Source organism: Anopheles gambiae, chromosome 2 (assembly GCF_943734735.2).
Source record: "Anopheles gambiae chromosome 2, idAnoGambNW_F1_1, whole genome shotgun sequence".
Classification (NCBI taxonomy): Eukaryota; Metazoa; Arthropoda; class Insecta; order Diptera; family Culicidae; genus Anopheles; species Anopheles gambiae.
In genome coordinates this window covers 13,097,608-13,118,609 of record NC_064601.1, presented here as the reverse complement: position 1 = coordinate 13,118,609, position 21,002 = coordinate 13,097,608, and the positions used below count along the sequence as shown (strand labels likewise).

Sequence of the window (21,002 nt, the reverse complement as noted above, 5' to 3'; positions counted from 1 at the left end):
CACGCATTATCACGTGGAAAAAAGTGATTTTACCTTTGTTTGTCCGTACACGGTGAACGTATGCACGGTGCAAAAGCTCAAACCGTCGGGAGCGACGTTTCGGCAGCAGAGCAACAAATTCGCTCACTCAATCGCTCTCCCACTTTCACTCTCTCGCTCTCTCTCTCTCAGCGATTCCAGATTTTCGCCGAGTCGGCTCCATCAAGTGGTGGGCTCATGGTGTGCTTCGCGCGGTTAGGCTTAGTTTCAGGATCGACGCTGAGATAGAACGACCCATCGGAGGCGTTCGGAGTTGGAGCTGTTCGCATAACGCAGCCGTCTGGCCCGTCAAAACCGTGGTGCACAGCTTGTGCGCGGAGTGAAGGTGGAGAGCGCAAGGGAGTCGCGGGCAACAGGGGGAAGTAAGAGAAGAAAGCGGAAAACAGTGAACCCGTTTGCCAGCCAGTGCAAAGGTGTGTATAACCTGCTAATGGTTTAAACCGTTGCCCGATTGTGCTTGTCGGCCGCAGGTCTACAACATTTTCCCAACACGCCGAACAGCAGGCGTGGCGGCTGAAAATAACTGTCGGAGCGCCCGGAAACTAGCCCTTCTAGGTCACTGAAATTAGGGAATTAGGTACGCACGGCTGTAAAACGCGTCTGAGTGTGGCCGTTTTCCTCTACGCCAGTTTAGCAGGAAACGACCTTAACGTTCGTACTCGTTTGGCACGTTAGCGCGAGGAGGGGGAGTGGGGAACATTCGTTCAAGCGCGCCCTAGTGCATGGAAAATTCCCACTCCAGGCAGTGTGTCCAGGCAGAAAGGTGTCCGATTCTACCAGCTGTCTATGTGTGTGTATTTGAAAGTGTGAAAGTTGTGTGCGTTATCATTCGTGCTGTGCTGTGCGTCGGTTGACTTCACCCAGGAGGGTCCCAGGAATGGGACGGTGCTGGGTACGGCTGCAAATTTTAATCCCGTCACAAATCCCCCAAAGAACTCGAAAGACACACGGCTGACAGGTTAACTAGGGTGGACAAGACAAGCAGATTATACACTTTTTGCGTTCAAATTTTGGAGGAGGGAGTTTGGGCACAAGTTTCTTCATTTTTAAGCAGATGTCCAGTTCATAAAGTGATCTTTTATAAAGAAAGTGCGAGTTTAGTTAAATAGAAAACTGAATTCAAAACTCGAACCATTCAATTATACCCCTACATACACGTGCACACACAAAGACACACTAACCCACCCACTCTAAACGCTCTCTCTAAAAGGGGAGATGGAGGACAGTAATAGTACTCAACCTTGTCCCTGAAGAAACTCCTCCCAGAAGACACCCTTACAGCACCCGTCCCTTTTTCCCGAGGCTTGACCCGAGCTTCATCGCTTTTCAGTCTTATCGGCTTACCATTACTAGCAACCGTAGCCAAAATGGGAAAGCTACTCCTACCTGTGCCAAGGAGGGTCGAGAGCGATATCAGCATCGTAAAAAAGAATGTAGTCAGCAGCAAACGCGTGGCGTCGCTGTCAACTGGGACACGGTTCCGCCGTTCCCCTGTAACGGCTTGATATCGCGCTAAAAAGGGGGAAAAAGGGGAGTTTGCTTTCCTTCCGCCAGCTTATCGTACACACGTATCTTAGCCTAAGGATGTGGAGTGAAATGTGGAAAAGGAAATTAGTTTGTTCGTTTTTGGGGTGAAAATTGGTGAAAAACGGTATGATTTCTTCGTGTGTGACGATGGGAACGGGTGCAATACACAAGTGAACCAACGGCCAGACAGCAGCACGAGCTTTAATTTGGATAAAGTTTCATAAAAGGAAAGCAAACTAACCCCCCCCCCCCCCCTTTTATCGTGTCCTTCACTTCCATCACCGTGCGCCATTGCTTCCGTTCAAAAGTTTCCGTTCGCGTGTTTAATTTTACCTCTGCCTTGCAGTGTACAGTTCAGGTGCGTGAAAGTCCCCTTCCCAGAGTGTGTTCTGTTAGTGGTTTGGGTTTGGTGCAAGGTGGGAGGTGTTTCAGGAGCTGCCTATAGAACTGCAGTCCTAGCGCGGGCTAAAAAACCCACCCGTTCCGACCGCTCCTTTCCAGCGCCGTGTTCGTCAGCATCGTCAGCCAGAGGTTACACCGATAAGCGAGGTAAGTCAATCCAATAGGGTGATACTTTAACCCATCCCTAACCCCTGTGTGTGTGTGTGTGCATAGGGTGGTGATGGTGAAAAGCTCACACGTTCAAGGATGCACCGAAGGTCCCGTGTGCCCGTGTGCGGTTACAGTCAGCTATCTATAAATAGATGGCACGGCTGAAGCATGTATGAAAGTCGTATCGTTAGTACCACGGATTGCACACATGAGTGTGTGTGTGTGTGTTTGAGGAGGTGAAAAGAGAAAGGGATAGCGAGAGAGGATACAGAGAGAGAGAGAGAGAGAGAGAGAGAGAGAGAGAGAGAAAGAGAGAAAGCAAGAACTCACTAAAGCCACACTACCTGTGGACTGTGCCGGAGTTTTCTTTTTTTCGCGTAGTTTAAAGTTCCCACGGGCACAAGTATAACGCACCAACGTGCGGTTGCTACATCGAGCTCACACTATGACATGTACTGCTTTAACTTACAGCGTCATATACATATGTTTTGATGAGCCATAATGGCAAGTAACGTACATTATTTATTCCAATTGTATTTATTTCGAAACTATGCAGCAGCAAAAAAACCAACTTGAAAAGCAATGAAACTAATCATAGCTCAAGTGTAGATTTTTATCCATTTTACGACCCACCCACACCCACGCAAGCAGAGAGGTGTTCTCCCATGTTGGATCCCACTCTCCCACAATTTGCACATACGACGTTCGACGGGGATTTGTTTCGCCAAACCGTTCGTCTCCTAGATAGGGCATGGGTTTTCCTTCCATCCGTCATGAGACTGAACGCGCGCGCTCTCTCTCTCTCTCCCTCTCTCTCTCATACACACACTCTCTCTCTCTCTCTTTTTTATCATTCATATCCAGCTCGGAAACTCTCACCATGGGGTGAAATGTAATCATCTCGCCGTCTTCTTGGCGTGTCTCTGCTTGCGACCCGTTACGATGATGTTGGTAACGACGCGCCCCGACGGTATAGCTTCCTTCCGAGTTCCGAACGCGCGCGTGGAGGATGCGCCTGATGTTACACGCACACACACACACACACAGACATGCTCGGTGTGTTGGTACGCGTCTCGCGTAACGCGTGTATTGGTGCCATCCCGTTATCAGTTCAGATCCACCCACAAACGCCTAGGGGCTGTCCGTGCGATTGCTTGTGCGTGTTTGTGTGTGAGAGTGTGTCTTCCCTTTTTTGAGAAGGGAACGCTCAAGAGTGCTTTTTTGTTGTTGCTGCTGCTGCTGTTACGAGTGGTGGTGGTGGTGGTGGTGGTGGGGTTGGTGGTGATATTGGCTAGCAACTTCCCAAGGGATGTAAGAAACTTCGCACACGAACGGCAGACGAACAAGAGCCAGAGACAGTGGCAAGAAATTGTCTTCCCTGCTTTGCACATCGTCGCCGTTTTACAACTGAGCACGAGGGCACATCGATCGGGTGAGATGGATTTTTCTTTTCAACTCACACACACACACACACACAATCGGGAAACACGCTTTCATGCAAAATCCCTTCTCTGAGTGAAAGCATCATTGAAGCAAAAAGAATAAAGAAAATGTAGCAAAAACAAACTATCCTTATGGTGCTTTATTTTACCATTTCTCATCATCATCGCCGCCGCTTCGGCGAAAGTCACCATAAATCCCAATAGGAGGGGGGCCACTCTGCCACTAATTCGATTTTGAAGTACTCTCGAGCGATTACAATGAACAGTTTCACCCTCGAAAAAGAATGGCAATACGCTCATTCTGGCCTTTTCCTCCCTTACCCTCTCAACCGTTATTTGGTTCCCAGCCTTTTTTGAACGGGCCAGCGAGGGAAATTAAGCTGTACTTCTCCCTCTGCTGCCTGCTTCCGTTGGTACAACTGTTTCCGATTCCGCTCCGTGGACGTTCCCTTTTGCCACGTTCTGTGATTTGCGCTGGGCAGGTTGAATGTTAAAATGTAAAATTCCACTGTTCGTGCCGTGGACGGTGTTGCAGTGGCGTAGTTAATGATCGTTAGATAATGGGCACATCATTAAATCACGCTGTGGAAAATAGTGGAAAATAGTCAGCACGATAGCGAGGAATGGCACGAACAATTTTTAAAACGAATTTTTTTGTCAAAGCAAACAAAGGGGGGGGGGGGGTGTAGGTGTGTGTGTGGTGTGCTGAATATTTCTATTTTGTTTCCCTCCCCTCTTCCACGAGCTTGCTGGAATGTAGTGTCGTGCATGTCAAAGTGCGCTTTTATGATGCTCTTTTTCTTGTTGATTGCATTAGAAATCATAGAAGATTTTTTTAAATAAAACAATTCAAATCGCTGTCAGAGAGTTGCTTTTGTTAAGCTTTGGATCAATTTTCTATTGGCATTCGTAGAGCTTAACATAAATGAGTATTTCACAACGAATGTGTTTCGAAATGGAGTTCCAATTTTTTGTTTATTTAAATTGAGCTGTATGCTGCTCAAACGAAATTGTACATTTATTATTTTAAAATGCCCTATCCTATCAAAAGCTTATGCTTTTCATCATCTAAAACTACTCTATAACATCCTTACGAACAATAACGATACACATAATACCGACACTGTTCTTGCAAGCTCATTTCCAGCGCGTTAAACTAGTTACTTTGCCCTACGTAATCACTTCCAAAGAGAATCTATTTTTGACCTCCTTTACCCTGCTCCACTATCCAGCGCATCATGCACTTCAAACCATCATTATGCTCAACGAGCTCGAGCCTTCGCACGTCGGGTTCCCCACCCCGAAGGTCCGAGAATAGAGAGAATGGTAAAAATTAAATTAAAAAACGTAGCACCTCTGCTGCTCCACAGAACCCCCGGGATACAACGCACTCCCGCACCAAAAGCCGGCAAAACCTGGGTGTTTATGATCGTTTCATAACCTACCGCTTACGAACCGCTACCGCACCTCGGAACGCCATAATCAATTGTCACCTTTGGAGCATTCGTTTTTTTCTCTCTCTCTCTCTTTACTTTTCTTTTCTTTACGACTACAGTGTCGTCGGTGGATGGGCCCAATGGTGTGGAATCCATCCACCTGCCCCGGCATGCCTGCGAGCAATGAACGCGAGCGTTTCCGGTTGTGATGACGGCAGAACACACACACACACACAGAGGTTGTTGTGAGAGCACACCTAAAGACTGCGTGCTTCCATTTTCCGCACGTGAGGCAAAGAAGGAAATTTGTTTCCCGTTTGCCTTCGTTAGCCAGTTTCATCTCGTTACGGTTTGGGCGAAGCTCTTATTATGCTCGAACGCAACAAATTCGTCTCGTGCGTCGTGCAAGACGCTGTTGCTTGCCTAACAGCTCGCCATCAGCGTACTACGCAGGGCAAATAATTCTTCGACCCGCTGCAAAGCAACACGTCCCTCCCGTCGGCGGTTGGTGTGTTTGATGCAGCTGGACCAAACAACCACAGACACACACGCTTGCTTTCCAGCACAAAACGGACGAACCGACACAGTCCGAGGGCACAGACGTCGGCACAGCTAGATGGGATGGTTCCGGGGTGGGAAACTTTATTATTTAACCACCACCACCTCCAGCAGCAGCAACAACGGTCCCTTTTTTGGTGAGCGGTAGGTCACACAAACAGAACGATTCAATTCTTCGCTGAAATGGTTCCAAAAAAATGCCACAAAAGGAGACACACACACACACAAATGAAACAACTCCTCTTCCCAAATAGTACACCCTTCATTTCGCAAAGCCGAAAGCTTTTCCGGCACAAAACGTTGCGGTTGCGCCTGCCAAACAATATGCTGTTGCGTTTGTGTCTTTGCCCCGTTTGCTGTAGGAATAACGTTGCTAGCTCGGTTTGCTAGCCAATCCAACCGTCGGAAGCATCATGGCACCTCATCTAGGCCAATAGTGCGATTATCTTATCGCGCCCAATATAGCGCGACGAGCGGTAAGCGGAAGGGGAGTGTGTCTGGAAATGTAACAGTTCATACGCGACATCGTGGAATCGTTGCGTGGGGAGAGGGGTGAGATGAAGGGTGGCGGTACATGGTGGGCGGTGTGCCCTGTCTAGTATGGACGTGTCGGTGCCATGTGCCGCTTGCTGATAAATGGCGTTGTTTTTCGAGACAATCTGTCTCCTGTTTTGCCGGGTTCATTCCCACGCCCGGGGAATGTGTGCTTTGCGCGCGAGTTGGCAGGGGGAACCGGTGGGTTGATAAAATCTCTGCCACCCAACACGCTGGTGCCGTGTTGGTTTTTAAGCGTCAGCAAGATCTTGCGGTGCCTGCACGGTGTTCCAGCTCGCTTCCAGCTTCTTAAGGCCGTTCCGTTCCGCTTCCCGTATTGTATCGATTAGAGTAGCACTGTTTGTGTGAGTGTGTGTGTGTTTGTTTTCTTTTTTTCTTTTTTGTTTCTTTATTATCATTGGCGAGAGAACGGCAAATTGCAATTGCTGGTCGTATGACGATGGTGTAACGTTGTAAATGTCACAAAGCGTTACCACAGACCATGCGTACCGTTCGGTTTTCTTGAGGCTCGCTCCTTCTGGATCGATGAGAACGCATTTTATGTGTGTGTGTGTGTGTCTATGAGTTGTACGCGGTACCATATGAATTATGAACAAAATTGATTTATCTCTGCGCATACTATAAGCCATAGCTATGATTGTACCTTTCAACCGTAATGGTCAAGTGTAATAAAAAAAAGTGATTTATTGCTCCAATAAAAAAAAACCTTTAATGGCATTCTTCGTAGAAACGATCAATAACGGTTAACAATTTTTAAACGAATCTCACACGATACATAGTTTTAAGGCGATGGTACAGTATAAGTTGTAAAACCTTAGTAACAAATATGATCTTGTTTCATAAAACGCCTAAATGTATGCATATTGCACGGCATTGTTACTTTCTTAAGACTGCATCTGTGTTCTTGTCTTTTGTTTGCTCCATTGAATTTATATCTGTATTGCATTAAATAATCCTACCCAAACATCATTCATGCCATGAAAACTTATTCTTCCTGACGGATTGTTTTGTTCGGAATAAATCCTACTTCAAATCAATATAGTGTTACATCGCTCCCTGGACGCTTTAACGGGATACTTAACCGGACTTTTCCGGGATTAATTTCTCACCCTCTTCCATCCAGCCCTGCCGGGAACATTTTCCCAAACTAATATTTTATCCCTCCCCCTTGCATACTGAAGGATCTGCCATCCTCGCCGCTCGAAAGTACCCAGGAGCCGCCCCGCGTAATGAACCTTCCAAGCATTGCCGCTTTGTTACGGCTTCAGCTTCTTCAGCGCCATTGCCATGAACCCGAACCGAGTCTGCGGTGGCCGTCGCTTCGGGTAACCATGTGACCTTTTAACGATTCAATTTATTTGCTTCTCATAAAAACCTGCCGATACGCACCGAAACGATCCAATCAACCGTTATCAATCCCGACGCTACGAGCGAAAGGGGATCCACCTATCCCGACGAGGGCGTGGGACGAAGCACGGATACAAAGGGCAAAAGACAGAACAGCTTGGCGGTTGGGTAATGTGGTAAAGTAACAGAAAGAGAACAAAAAATGGAAGACAAAAAACGTGGAAAATATTTTCCCCCGGGGTTCATTGCGGGGGTCGATTTTCCGTGCGGGACATCAGCGCGCAAGGGACGCGCGAGCCGAACCCCCATAAACAATGAGCCCGCAAATGGGTGTATGTGAAACGGGCCACATATGAGGCAGGGCACGACGGTATAACGCACGACGGGCAAGGGGATGATAAGTCAAATGGAAAACCGTCTGCAAAATGGGTCCCGGGAAGCGCCACGGCTCGAAGGCTCATTCAAGGTAGCTTAATGGAATATTCTAAGTGATTGACGTCATAAACTGACGAGAAGATTCTTCTATCTTCCTTGTTACTCAGGCTTCCTACCGCCGTTATCGAATGCTGCCCATTGACCGTGAGTGGATGTTAAGAGGAGTGTGAAAAAATATTCATTTTTTTAATCTAATAACACTCAATATCGATCTGATTGGTAAGTGATGCGAGAATCGCAACGAATTTAAGCAACATAAAATGATAATAACAACTGGTTTAGCGTGTCTAAATTGAATCAGGCACGCGATCAAAGCTTTCGTTGTGGGCTTGTTTTCACAAGCTGAGTAAAAAAACAGATAAAATAGCCATGTAAAAGTGCCCTTTTCAAGACAGAACAAATTAACTTGCGTCATACCCATAACAACGTCGTTTACTGTTTCAAATTGCATACATTACGGCGCTACGGTGTCGTGCAGATTGCATATTATCATAGCAAACTTATGACCGTAGAGGGGTATGCAACCTGCGCGGCATAACGTCTTCGTTAGTTGACGCTCTTAGTGAAGCCTTCAAAGTGTTTTGCATACAATATGAAGAGATCCACTTTATGTAGCAGCTTCATTAGCTACGTGTTTTCTCCTGTAGTTTCTTTGAGTAAATTCAACACAAAATATTCAATATTATAAAGCAAGTTCATGATTAAAAAGACGTTTGATTGCTTAAAGCTTGCTTCATTTAGAATTGGAACAAACTTTTGCACATATTGTGGCGCTCCTGGTAGACGGATTTGGATGTTCTTAGTGTCAACGTGTCGGGCATTTTGTCAGCTTGACGTATGTATTTTTGACATTCCGCAAATCGACTGTAATTAGTAAACAATCAACATGGAAGCCGAAAGATGGGAAAAAATTGTGCACAGTTATTTGGAAAATCCTTTGTGGTCTGCATCTAGGCTAGCTAAAAAGCTGAAATTTCCCAGAAATACCGTATGGCGCGTTATCAAACGGTATAAGGAAACATTAACGACGATTCGGAAGCCTCAAGCCAATCGTCGGAGTGGAACTGTCGACCAGAATCTACGTAGTAAGATTTTGAAGACGATAAAGGGGAATCCAAATTTTCAAGAAAATTTATGATTTGGCAGGGCATTTGTAGCTGTGGCAAAAAAACGAAAGTTTTCGATACAAACAAGACAATGACGTCGGAACTATATCAAAAAGAGTGTCTCCAAAAACGAATTTTGCCATTCATTCGATCCCACGACCATCCCGTAATGTTTTGGCCAGATTTGGCAAGCTGTCATTACAGTAAAGTCGTTCGAGAATGGTATGCAGAGAAAGGGGTCCAGTTTGTTCCGAAAAACCTTAACCCACACAACTGCCCCCAGTTCCGCCCTATTGAGAAATACTGGGCAATCATGAAGAGGAGACTCAAGGCAAAGGGAAAGGTTGTCAAAGACATCAATCAGATGACGACCTGGTGGAATAAAATAGCTAAAACGATGGACGAAGAAGATGTGCGCCGCCTAATGAGCCGTGTTACAGGAAAAATTCGAGAATTCCTTCGAAACCGTGAAGAATAGTTTTATCCGTATTTTTCCTTAAAAGTATGAAGAAAACGCTACATTTGCATAAAAAAAGATCTTAATTTCAATAATAAATAACTGACATACAGGCAATTGTCTATGTTCCAATTCTATCTGAAGCAAGCTTTAGTAACGTTACTTTTTCGGTAGTTATTTTTTGTGCCTACACTCTTATATAATTGAAAACGCGATCACATTAATCTACACCACAAAAAGTAAACTGCAAGACACACGAGCAGGTAATGATGTTTACATTTCATTCGGTGCCTGCTACCTGCTTCGGCACTGCTTGCCGATACACCTGTACCTACTCGATGGAACTCGATTCATTGCTCCAAGATATCTCTATTTGCACGACCACCACCGATACAGCGGCACCGGTTGCAAACGAAGCGCAAGAAACTCGTTAGTGTTCCGTTCGCTTCCATGGCTCCTCGGTTCCAACATTCGAATCACGCGACGAACGAAAGTATCCTCCGGATGCCTCCTCCGTCGTATCGATAGCGAGTGCCAAGCGCAACAACCTATCAAATAGTAAAGCAATACGAAATCGAATACTACACAAAAGGGGGAAACAAACACCCCACACATGGGCAAACCTGCCGAGCAACAGATATCACTCTTGTTCGGGTTTCTACCAAGGCAACGTTCACGTCAGTCGACTGGCCAACCTTCATACGAGGCATCGGGGACTCGTTCGCTTTCGGCACTTCATTTCCTGCCATTTTACTGCACCAGCTAGAGCCGGTGCCCACCGGTGCACCACCGTGGTCAATCATAAATCGTCTGCCGCTCGGTTGCTTTCTAACCCAGCACGTTACATTGTGATAATTCCGTCCTTCCGTCCAGCGGTGGTTCGGTTGCAATATTTGCTTCATTTCCGAGTGCTTTCTTCGCTTGCTCGTTCCAGTCAACCACCGTGCACAACAATGTCCACCAAAGAATGGAATCCTCTCCTCCTCGTCCTTTCGACCGAGGGTGTGTTCCGTGTGCTTGCGAGTGTTGGAGAGCGGATGTTACATGCCAGCCCGGAAGCAAACACCAATCACCGAAAGGCACTGACCTGGATGAGAATAACATGTACGAGATACGACGGCATTATCCAAACTATCATCCCTACGTTGTGTTGTGCCCTCTCGTGACGTTGCTATTTGGGTTAACAACACTATCGTTCTGTCGGCGGCTATCGTGCAGCAGGGTTAAAGCAGAGCACTCCCGTAGAAAGCATTTCGATGTATCCTTTGTACGTTCAGCCTTTTTAGTAGTATCTTATAGTTCTACTGTCGGTAGCGAGGGGCCCTCGAAGATGGGGCGGAACTCTCAGGGCGCAAATAAACAGATTTGCAACTAACTCGCCGCTTGCTCTTGCCTTTGACCCTTCCGGGCATGTGTATGTGTGTGTGTATGTATATATACATGGTAAGGGACTGTATGAAGAAAGCACAATTGAGCTTTGTCCGGGCGCATCTACGAATTAAGTCTCTTGATGGTTTATCTATCCATTTCGCCAAACCGTTTCGCCTGTCAAGATGAAAGGAAAACCAATGTTTATGATTTATTAATTTGTTGTCTTAATCGCCTCCGCACCATAAACACATATCACTTGCATCTACATGGCTGTTCTGTTTGCTGATAAAACATGACTTTTCAAACAATTCTCAGTCCTTTCGCTCTGGGTTCTTGAAGTGCCATTTACCACACAGGCACAGATAGCGCCTAAAGATATGCAATACCGCAAACAAAATGTGTTTAGTTGAATCAAATAGTCGTTAGTTAAAGCTTTATAGATTTATAGTCGTTCAGCAATCTTACGGTTATGGATCATGTAACATCTTGAAGGAAAAAATGGCTTTAATAGTAAAGAATAAAACAACGTCTTTTTTGTTAAGAATAGTTTTTAAACTATCGAATTGCTTCTTACTTTTTGAATAATGATTAATAAAGGGTCCCGTTGGCTCAGTATTTACTCAAATAAATTTGTCATTATTCTGTTACTTTCAATTTTCTAAATTTTTACCTAATCACAAGCAATAAAATGCTCCTCAAAAATGGCTTCCTATGATTTTGCGTCCCTTTTACAAATCCAGCTCTCTGCGACCCATAAACAGCGGCAGCATTGATATTCTAACCGACCGATTTGCTTTTATAGATAAATCTTTATTACGATTTCCATCTGTTCGCAACACTTCTCCCGATGGCCAAACGCCATCGGTTAATTGTATTGAAATCGCCATGCTACACTAACTTCCACCACCATCGTAAATAGTACCATCATAAAACGCATCGATTCGACCACTGTCACCACTCGTGAAACGATCAGTCAATAAATTTTCTCACTTGTCAGTTTTACAACTCTTTCGTGATTTGGATGGTAAGACACGGAACACGGCTTCGACCCGGGAGCCACTATTCCTTCGCTGGAGTGGATTTTTATTGCCCGCTTTATCCTCTTGGCAAGGCTAGAATGCGGGAGGTCTAAGAAGCAGAAGAAAAAAACACGCAATCATTTAAAGTGAATCTTGCCGTGATGATAACAGTTTTACAATCCCACTCCCGAGCCCAGCGCGAAGTACGCGGGCTATGTTTTTTTTTTCCTTTTGTTCCAATAGAACCGGAATTCAATTTTCAAGCTCACCGCTCGTTTTAAAATCTAATAAACCAATAAGTAATCAATCAAGCACGGAGCGCGGAGTGAGGCCTGCGTTGGTGCGCATCCGCCAAAACGAAATCACTTACCGCTTGAGCGCGTTTAAAAAATGATACCGTTGGTGGCAAGAACAGCAAACAACGGACTCTTGGGTATCATTAATTTTCCATCTCGATTTCAAGGAGGTGGTGCAAGAAACGGGGCAGGTGGAAGAGCCGGGATTGCTCATTTCGAGAGCGTTCCCCACGTTGCCCAGGGAGATGGGTGTTTTGGTGGGCTCGGAGAATGATTTTCTAAATTATTCACTTCAAATGAAGCTGAAGCTGCAGGATCCCGCTAGCCACCGTAAACAGACGGGTAGTGGGGCATCTTGCGAAAGTGCTTCCAGTGAAACGGAAACCACCAGCATGCGGCCCCCGTATGCATGTCGATCAAATATTTACGGGACCTCGGTGGAACATCGGTGGAGGAGGGAAGGTTCGTGGTGTGTGTGGTTTGCCTTTCATCCGAAAGGTAGGGCAAGCATCGGGAAAGCTTGGGCAAAAGTAGAACCTTACGTATCCTAAGTAAACAAGGCTCCAGTTAACGCGTCTTGGGCAGTTAAAGCTCTTGGTTCTTAATGAAGTAACTTACACCGATTCCATCCACCGACTGAGACCCACCGTTCGGCTGAGAGGGTTGCAAATGGTACACTTTATGCACGGGTCACTGCACTCGGACCGATATCGATGGCAAGTGAAGCACAACCCCATCCGATACGTGATGCTGTCCTAGGTACGTATGCTGTGAGCTGAGGGCGCACTGTTAAGAATCGATCGAGTTTGGGGCGAGAAAACAAATGTCTAAATTGAACAACTCGTACCGAATACGTAATATCCTAAATGGAAACCACCCGCGTCCTCCCTTCGCATGCGCGTTTCCGATGGGGCTGAGAAATTCAATCAGATCAAATGATGCTCCAGCAAGCTGTGGATGCCAAAACAGAAGCGAACCCATGTCGGCCGCTTCTTGTCTTATTTTTCATTCTGACAAATTTCCATCCCACTGGAAGAATTCGTTTCGACGTCGATCCCTGTTCAGCGATTGGCAATCACAGGTTTGGTGGCTTACAAATTGATGAAGCCTTCCACAATCGAACCCAGGAAGTCCAGACACCAGACGATGCTACAGCCGCCCCGCCGAGATCGACCTTCGTCGGGTGACAATTGATGGTTTCGTTTCTTTCCCTACAAAGAAATGAAAATAAAAAAACCAATCCACTGTTTTGCAAACCGGCTGGAGCGAAAAAGTTCTTTCCAATCGAGATGGAGTTTTTGTTGGCGATTTCCTTTCTCAGCTTTCAAATAATCTCTGTACACCATTTTTCAAACATTGACATTCGTGGCTGCTTGGTGCGCCCGGCGTAAAAGTTCTCCCTCGCATCCTTCCTGCGCTGTTTGTTTTCTTTCCATTTCCGTACCATTTGTGTGTCTGTGTGCTTGTGTGTGTGCATTTCACTTTCACTCCCATCGCTTCAGCACCAACCCAGCACCACAAAGGCACACTGTTTGATTTGGATGTACCGATGTCTTCTTTGCGCGTTTTCCTCCATCGCAATCTTCTGCACTCCCTCGCGTGGAATTGCTAAGTGTGTTTTGTGCTTAAGCTTTGCAAAACTTCCGTGCCATTGAACCTCGTGTATGGCCGGTTGGAGTCGGTTGGGAGGAAGTCCGATGGGAAAGAATGGGAAAATTGACACTAGACACTCGTTCGATTTTGTACCAATTTGGCATGGCAGGGCGAAAACCCCTCACCAGTCAGCGCCCAGCCAATCGATACCAACTTTCAACGGGATCGCACCCGGAATCGACCCGGAATCAGGGAAGCCCGCGAGAAGTAGTTTCCACTTGACTGGGTTTTTCCTCCGTTCACTGCATAGTGATGGAAGGGAGCCAACAAGGCGGAAGAGCGCAACAGCAGGGAAAACGCTCACCAGAAGCCTTAAAAGTTTTTCTCCATTTCCGTGCATTCGCTGTGCTGGAATGGTTTCAGCACGAAGCGGAGCAACAACAAAAAATCGAATGGGAAGACTCCCGTTTCTTTTTGCCCGGTCTGTCATGTTTTCCCCTGTGTGATGTGGGCAGCTAGGATGCGATCACCACGTCCGAACGGTCCACTTCATTTACCACTTGACATGAAGCGTTGTGATTTTACTTTCTTGGATTGGCCTTTGTTTTTACGATAATGATCGGTCAGTCGGCACCGATGGCACCGGCCCGAGAGTGGTTCGTTCGCTTGGCGTCAATTGGTTTTATGGTGATCGAAAGGAAGACAGAGAGAGAGAGAGAGCGAATTATCCGTCGACAGTTATGGTGATGATTCTGTTTCAAGAAAGGCAATCATCAACGGGGTAAACGAGATGAAGCAAGCAACAGTCGTTTCGATCGCACGGATATTTTTCGAAACATTTTCAATTGATTATTGTTGAACCTTTAAGCTGTATGGTGATTGAATAGAATTAAATTACCATAGGTTAAAATTAAATTAAAACAAGGCAAGACAAAACTGGCCGAGTGGGCTGAGTTAATATAGAAATCAAAAACTAATCGCTACCCTTTCTGATAGCCATCCTGCGCCGGTAGCATTAACGTGCTCACTCGCACTACGGAACCAGCTGCCCCGCTCTTTAATCCCGATAAAGCTCCCTGTCGATATGGTCGCTTGGTTGCGTGCCAGCCACCGATACTTACCCATGTACGGAATCAATTTCATGCCATTAAACATTTAATCAACAACCCCCCAAACGAGCCCCTCTCCGCGTACTTGCGCTGCTCTGTCCCTGTACTTTCACCACCGACTGGAAAAACCAAACACACTGCCACGATCAGGGCAGTTGTTGCGTGGTCTAAAGCCCACCAAAAAACAACACTCCCTCCGCCTTTTTTCCCCGATGCGCTTCGTAAATGGAAAACGCTTGTTAGCGGTAAACACGAGCGAGTGGGAAATCCCAATCGTCAAGGAAGTGACCGACCGAGTCGATTGGCAGTTTCATAGGTAAAGTGTTGTTGGCGGCGTTGGCTCACTTTTACACGATTCAAATCGCTTTTCCGGCCAATTACTCATTCATCGACAGATGATGTAGGGCAGCGGGTTTCTTTTGTTGATGCCGTGCCTTTTTATTCGAACAGCGTTAGCGTTTGATGTGGGTAAAACAGGGTAAAGTTATGTGCTTTTCTGGTATTGTTAAACATTTTATCAACATAAAACGGCAACATACTTCAAACTAGCTTCACTCGACACAAAAGCAAGTTCAATTTAAACAATAATTTTTCACTCCACTCCACTCCACTCCAGGATAATCAGACGGGAGATTAAACTTTCATGTACCTTGCGCGCCTCACACACCCGATGACTGCCATAATCCACGCCAGCCAGCTGATGAGCTGGATGAAAATTAATTTTCTCCAGTCGTACCAAAACTACCACCAGCTTCTCATTCATGTCGGTTTATTTATCCATCTGAAAAGAAAAACAAAGTATTTTTCTTGCACAAACAAAACTTCTCTTTTTAAAAAACATCTACCAAACATTCATGTCGGGATGTACAAACAAAATCTTATCTTAAATCATAAGCAAAGCCGCCCTAATCCCACCACACCTTCTCGTCAGTGCTCTGTTAGAAGTGCTTAAGTTTTGCCCAGCTTTATCACCACTTCAAATAACCATTCCCGAAATGTGCACTATTAGCTGCAACATGGGCAAACAAAAACAACATTAAACTTCAGCGCTCGATGTCGAGCTGTGAACGGGTGCCTGGTAGTATACGGTACGGTGTGTAAAAACTAAGAACCGAAGCAAGGCAACGCCAAACAACTTTCCCCGTTTTTCCTGTCGCGCAAGTGTCGCGCTGCATCTCAACTTCATCACTGCGTGTTCATCACGGTCGTGTTTTTAGTGAGGCTAACACTGTGGAATAGTTTTTTATGCTTGTTTTCTTTACCAACTGCCAGCACCAACTTTGGACTGATTTGCACCTTAGCGAAGCGAGAAAGAGGGCATGATTTTTTTACTTCACCCGCTATTTTGTTTGTTTGGCTTTGCTTTTTGCAAAGCGACACCCGTGCTAGTGGCAGCTGGTGGATGAAGGAAAGTTTTAATGGTGTGTACAAAATAAAATTAACTTCATGATTTGCCTCCGTTTGTTATGCTAAGGCGGAGACAGCTTTTATCGTGCCTGCCTCTTGCTACGTGATGCGTTGAAAAAGAATGTTTATTTAAAAAAAATCGCAATGCTTTTCATGTGTACGGGAAAATATACATTAAAGATTTTTTTTATATCTGTAAGGACCTACATAAATTGTGTAACGGCTGTAATACTTTCTCACCAACAAAATCTTTTTAATTCACATGATCCTCTATTATCCTTGCTTGATTCTATCAACAGCCAATTGCCTCCCATGCCTCTCGTCCGCGCCCCGCAAAAGAGAAGATTTCATTATAATTAACAATCTTTCCCGAGTACTATCATTGGCTGACGTCAGAGCAGATTACACTCGAGATAGGCTTTGTGCTAGGCTTAAACGTTGACTTCTTCCTTTCTTTCTTTTTTTTGTCTATCCTATCGTACCGACCCGATCGGAAACTGAATTCTACGAGAAGGCCTTGCCCTCTCCCATTTACCAAACCTCGTCCAAAACCCCAACCAGCTCTTAATTATATCACAATTCCGGCAAGAACCGGGCTGGTAGCTGATCGCCGGCGGTCGACTACCCTCAAGCCAGCCGTAGTGACGCACGGCCACTTGCCTTGCGGGGCGAAATCTCTGGCCCTGGGTGTCTCCCGGGTGCAATATAAGCATCTTCGACCGCACCTCTTCATACATGTGATTGTATTCCATCGCAACCGTGCCCTACCCCTGTGCTTGTCGAAGCTTTTAATGAGCTTTTACGATGTGCCAACTGGGAGTACACTGGAACCGGCGCGCGTTACATTACACACTCCAGTGTAATGGTGTGTCGCTGTGTAGAGTTTCCGTGCACGGCCACGGCTTGCCGGAACTGTTCCAATTTCCGCCACGATAATGGCCGTGTGATGTTCGCGACGCTTTTATCTCGGTCACATTTTAACCTCGGCTTATCGGATACACTCGTGAGGCTCGGTAAGATGAAAAGTGACACACCATTTCTCTTCTCCGTTATGGTCCATTCGCCTATGGTGTGCCTTAAGAATGGAACGGTTGGGAGTATTAATAAGCAGGTTAAGTTGGAAGATTAATTTTAAGTTAATGCCGAAGGGAAATACGCCTGCATGTATGCAATGTTTGTGTGACAAATTGGCGTTATAATGATGCTAGCGAGAGCTTTTTGGTTATTAACTACATTGATTGCTAAATTCTAATATTATTATGTCATTCTGGTAAAAAAAATTCGTCGCTAAGGAACATCGTTTAACAGGAAACAACGGAACGACTAAAAAATTCCAATGAAAACCAAAAAAAAAAAAACTATCCACCCCTTGTAATCATCCTTTGTCGCAGACATTCCTCTTTCGAACGTGCTGTTCAGAGAAATAAAGAAAACGTACTGACTTTTTAACAATCGCGCTCGCTTCCTAACGATGATCCAGCTACGATAATGACGATATGGATATCGTTTCGTGCTTCTACGAAAGCGACACCGAGTCGACAAAATTGAGCGATCATCATCTCTTGCCTTGGCACGAGGAGACAAAGATAACGTGAAGCAGCCTTTCTTCAATGGGCGCTGTGCGATATCAAGGTTCATAAATCATCAATGCGACCAAAAGTCGCCACCCATCGTCACACACACACACACACACACACGTCCAAACGGGTGAGGCGCGTTCGCATGTGGAGCTTCCGTTTTCTTGCAACTCACATCACATTTTTAAGGGGCTCTCTTTTCGGATGTCTCTGTGCCGGATTACACGAAAAACTGTCAAAAAAAATACCTTTTTTCTGGGGTGAAAACCCTCCCCATTCTCTATTGGAGGCATAAAGCATCAAAGGCTCTGTCCGGGGGCTCTCGGTCCGTGTATATATTCTGCCAACTCACAGGGCTTCGTGTGTGTCATGTCAAAACTTTCATCATAAAACCCAAAACTCCGGTCCGTGTGTACACCAACAAACCTTCCCGCCGATAATACAAGCTCAGCTAAAATTTGGAATGGAAGAAACGCTTTCATTCACCTGCAGTAGACACCCTCACCTGCTGCTGATGCTGCGTTAGATGATAAGGGGACAAGCTCACATACAAAAAAATCACATAATATTCTGCAAACGCAAGCATCCGGTCAGCGTGTGACAGGGCACGAGGCGTGTGCATTTTTATGAGAAAGGATTCCACATCCTTATCATGCTTAATTTTTCTCCTCCGAAAAGGCATTATTCGCTTGTCACGAAGGCGATCCTTTGTGCTGTCGTAGCCGGGCACAAAGCCGTCCCCCCCGTATCGGTTCCTTTGCTGGGATGAAAAGTTTCAGCTCAGATCATTACCTATTCATTTTTTTACATCTTGCCAACATTTGCTAGCGTAATGATTTGTGGTTTTTTCTTTATCGTGTCGAAATTTCAAATAATTTGCTGTCTCCGAAAAAATAACCACTGCTTGACATCGGTTTTTGGCAGCACATTCCCATTTTACTTTCTGCACATTCTGTTACGGTCAGCAAATACTTGTACAGTGTGTTTGCTCGGTAGAAAAAAGGGCATAAAATCAATCGCAAAGAACCGGCAGAAACACAACCATCAATCAACCGGTACAAATATAAAACACCAATACAAATGGTCGCTACACAAGCAAGCAGCCCGCGTACAAAAAGCACTTTAAAAGTCAACCAGCATATATTTTCAAACACCCTCAACCGGCAAAACTTGGCGACCACGGGGCTACCGGTGGATTGCAAGGACAACACCGTCGAGCCGAGTGAATCGCTGCTATAGAGAGTGAAATCATCCTTGCTTCTGCTATCCCTCCCTATTGGAGGGGCGGACTCCCTATTAGCCAGCTTATGAGAGAGTATTAAAAAAGGGGGCGAAGGTCGGTGTCGAGGAAAAAAAATGCTCGACACAACACATAAAAAAGAGAACACACCACCAACACGTCTACCAGCAGGACGACGGCTCAACGCGCTCGTGGGAATAGGCATTGCCGGGGTGAGATAAAACAGCACCACCGGCCCATTATGTCCACAGGGTGTGCCAGAGTGTTGCAAGCGTCAAACAGTTAGTGTAATTATTTTTCACTAATTCCTTTAAAAAACTAGTTTGCAATAGAAATATCTCCCCAAATTTATACGCACTTATTGCACAGTTTAGATATTTTCCACGCCTCGGAAGCACCCGCTGCTAGAAGCACCAAACACCACCCGGTCACGCCTCAAGCCTCAGGGCAGCATTATGATTCACGCTCTGGTGGTGGTGGCCTGAGCACACGGGCTGAACCCGCAGGGATAAGGCTTTCGTTTTATTTCCATTTATTTTCTTTTTTTACTCTGCCTTTCACTTCCCGGTAGAATGGGTAGGAAATTATTACAGCGCACACCTTTATTTATTGCCAATTTGATGCTCTGACAGGCCGGCCGGACGGCGGTCCCGTAGCACCGTGATAGGTCACGCCTGGCTGATAGCGTGTCTTATTAAACCGTGGGACATGACGTATCCGAACCACGGCGGTAATAATAGCGGCTTCAGTCCATTCAGCATGAGTGTGTGTCTGTATGTATGGTGGATTTCCAGCCAACAGGGAACAGGAAGCTAATATGCTACCCCAAGGATGAGTTACGTTCTTATCTTCGGTGTAGTATGAATCAGCGACCTATGTGTGTAGCACCGTCAGCATGACCCTTCAACACTGCTGAACCAGGCGCTTTGCGTGGTGTATCTTTAATCCTTTCTTTACAACTCCTTATTGAAAACACGACCCACAACCGCCCCCAGACACACACACATACTACGAAGAGAGAGAGAAAGAGAGAAAGAACATAAAGACAGTACGACTTGGAATTCGATTTGCATCTCATTGCTGGGGGGGACACACCGGATGAATGATACGGTTCGTCGACTCGTACTGCCGTGACAAGCTTCCCGGGGTGTTGTGTCCTTCCTACGCGGCATTACGATGCCCACTTAAAGAGTTCGCCCGCAAGATGTGCCATAAAAAAAGGCGCAAACGAAAGCTTCCGCATAAACGGTCGGACCACGGGTCACGGCAAGGGACGGGGGTTAGAGGTGTGAACAATAAAGCAGTATCGTAGCATCAGACAACAACAGTAAAAACAAAAACAACCTCAGCTATAATCGTCTTGCGTGGAGAAGCCTTCCAGCCGCTTTGCATAATGTCACTCCACGGGACGGCCAAACGTCTTTGTTTGGGCGATTTCGCGGCACACCAACCGCAACACTTGGGCCCGCCTGGTAATGGCTCTATATCTATGCTAAGCGCCCTCCCTCCCATTTCCCTGGGATAACTTCTGTTGACATTTGTTTCACTTTTGTCTTTATGGTGGGCAAGTTTTGGCACCACTGGCCAGTTGGTGCTGGGATGGGGGATGATATGTGGCTCGGCTGCGGATGCATAGGGAGAGGGCCCTTTCACGCACGCTACTGCTCCATTGTGGACTCTCCCCAAAAGGGTACCAGGAACTAGGGGTAGCCAGTTCCGAAGAGAATTCATTTTATCTAATCTAGTCCCCGATCGTAACGAGCTGCTTTGCTGAATGCATAATGGGATGGATGAACCTTCGAACTAGAAGTTGGCGTGCTTCCTTTTTTGCAGTGCGGCGAAAGGTGGTACCATACTATCAGCCGCCGAGGCGTAATGCGATTGGAAGTTTTCTAATTAGAAATATGTAAATCGTGCTGCGTCCGGTGGGAACTTG

General features: G+C 46.0%; 1 protein-coding gene across 3 annotated transcripts in view; it reads left to right on the top strand.

Moving 5' to 3' along the window:
- The first annotated feature begins 232 nt into the window (after positions 1-232).
- Positions 233-21,002, top strand: part of LOC1281121 (Kv channel-interacting protein 1) — a 33,272-nt gene continuing 12,502 nt past the window's right edge. The window contains exons 1-2 of one of the 3 annotated variants that reach the window (XM_061644463.1): positions 233-452; positions 1,913-2,115. The gene's annotated coding sequence lies outside the window, so the exon portion shown is untranslated. The remainder of the gene's footprint in view (positions 453-1,912; positions 2,116-21,002) is intronic. The other 2 variants (XM_061644461.1, XM_061644462.1) reach the window with 2 other exon arrangements.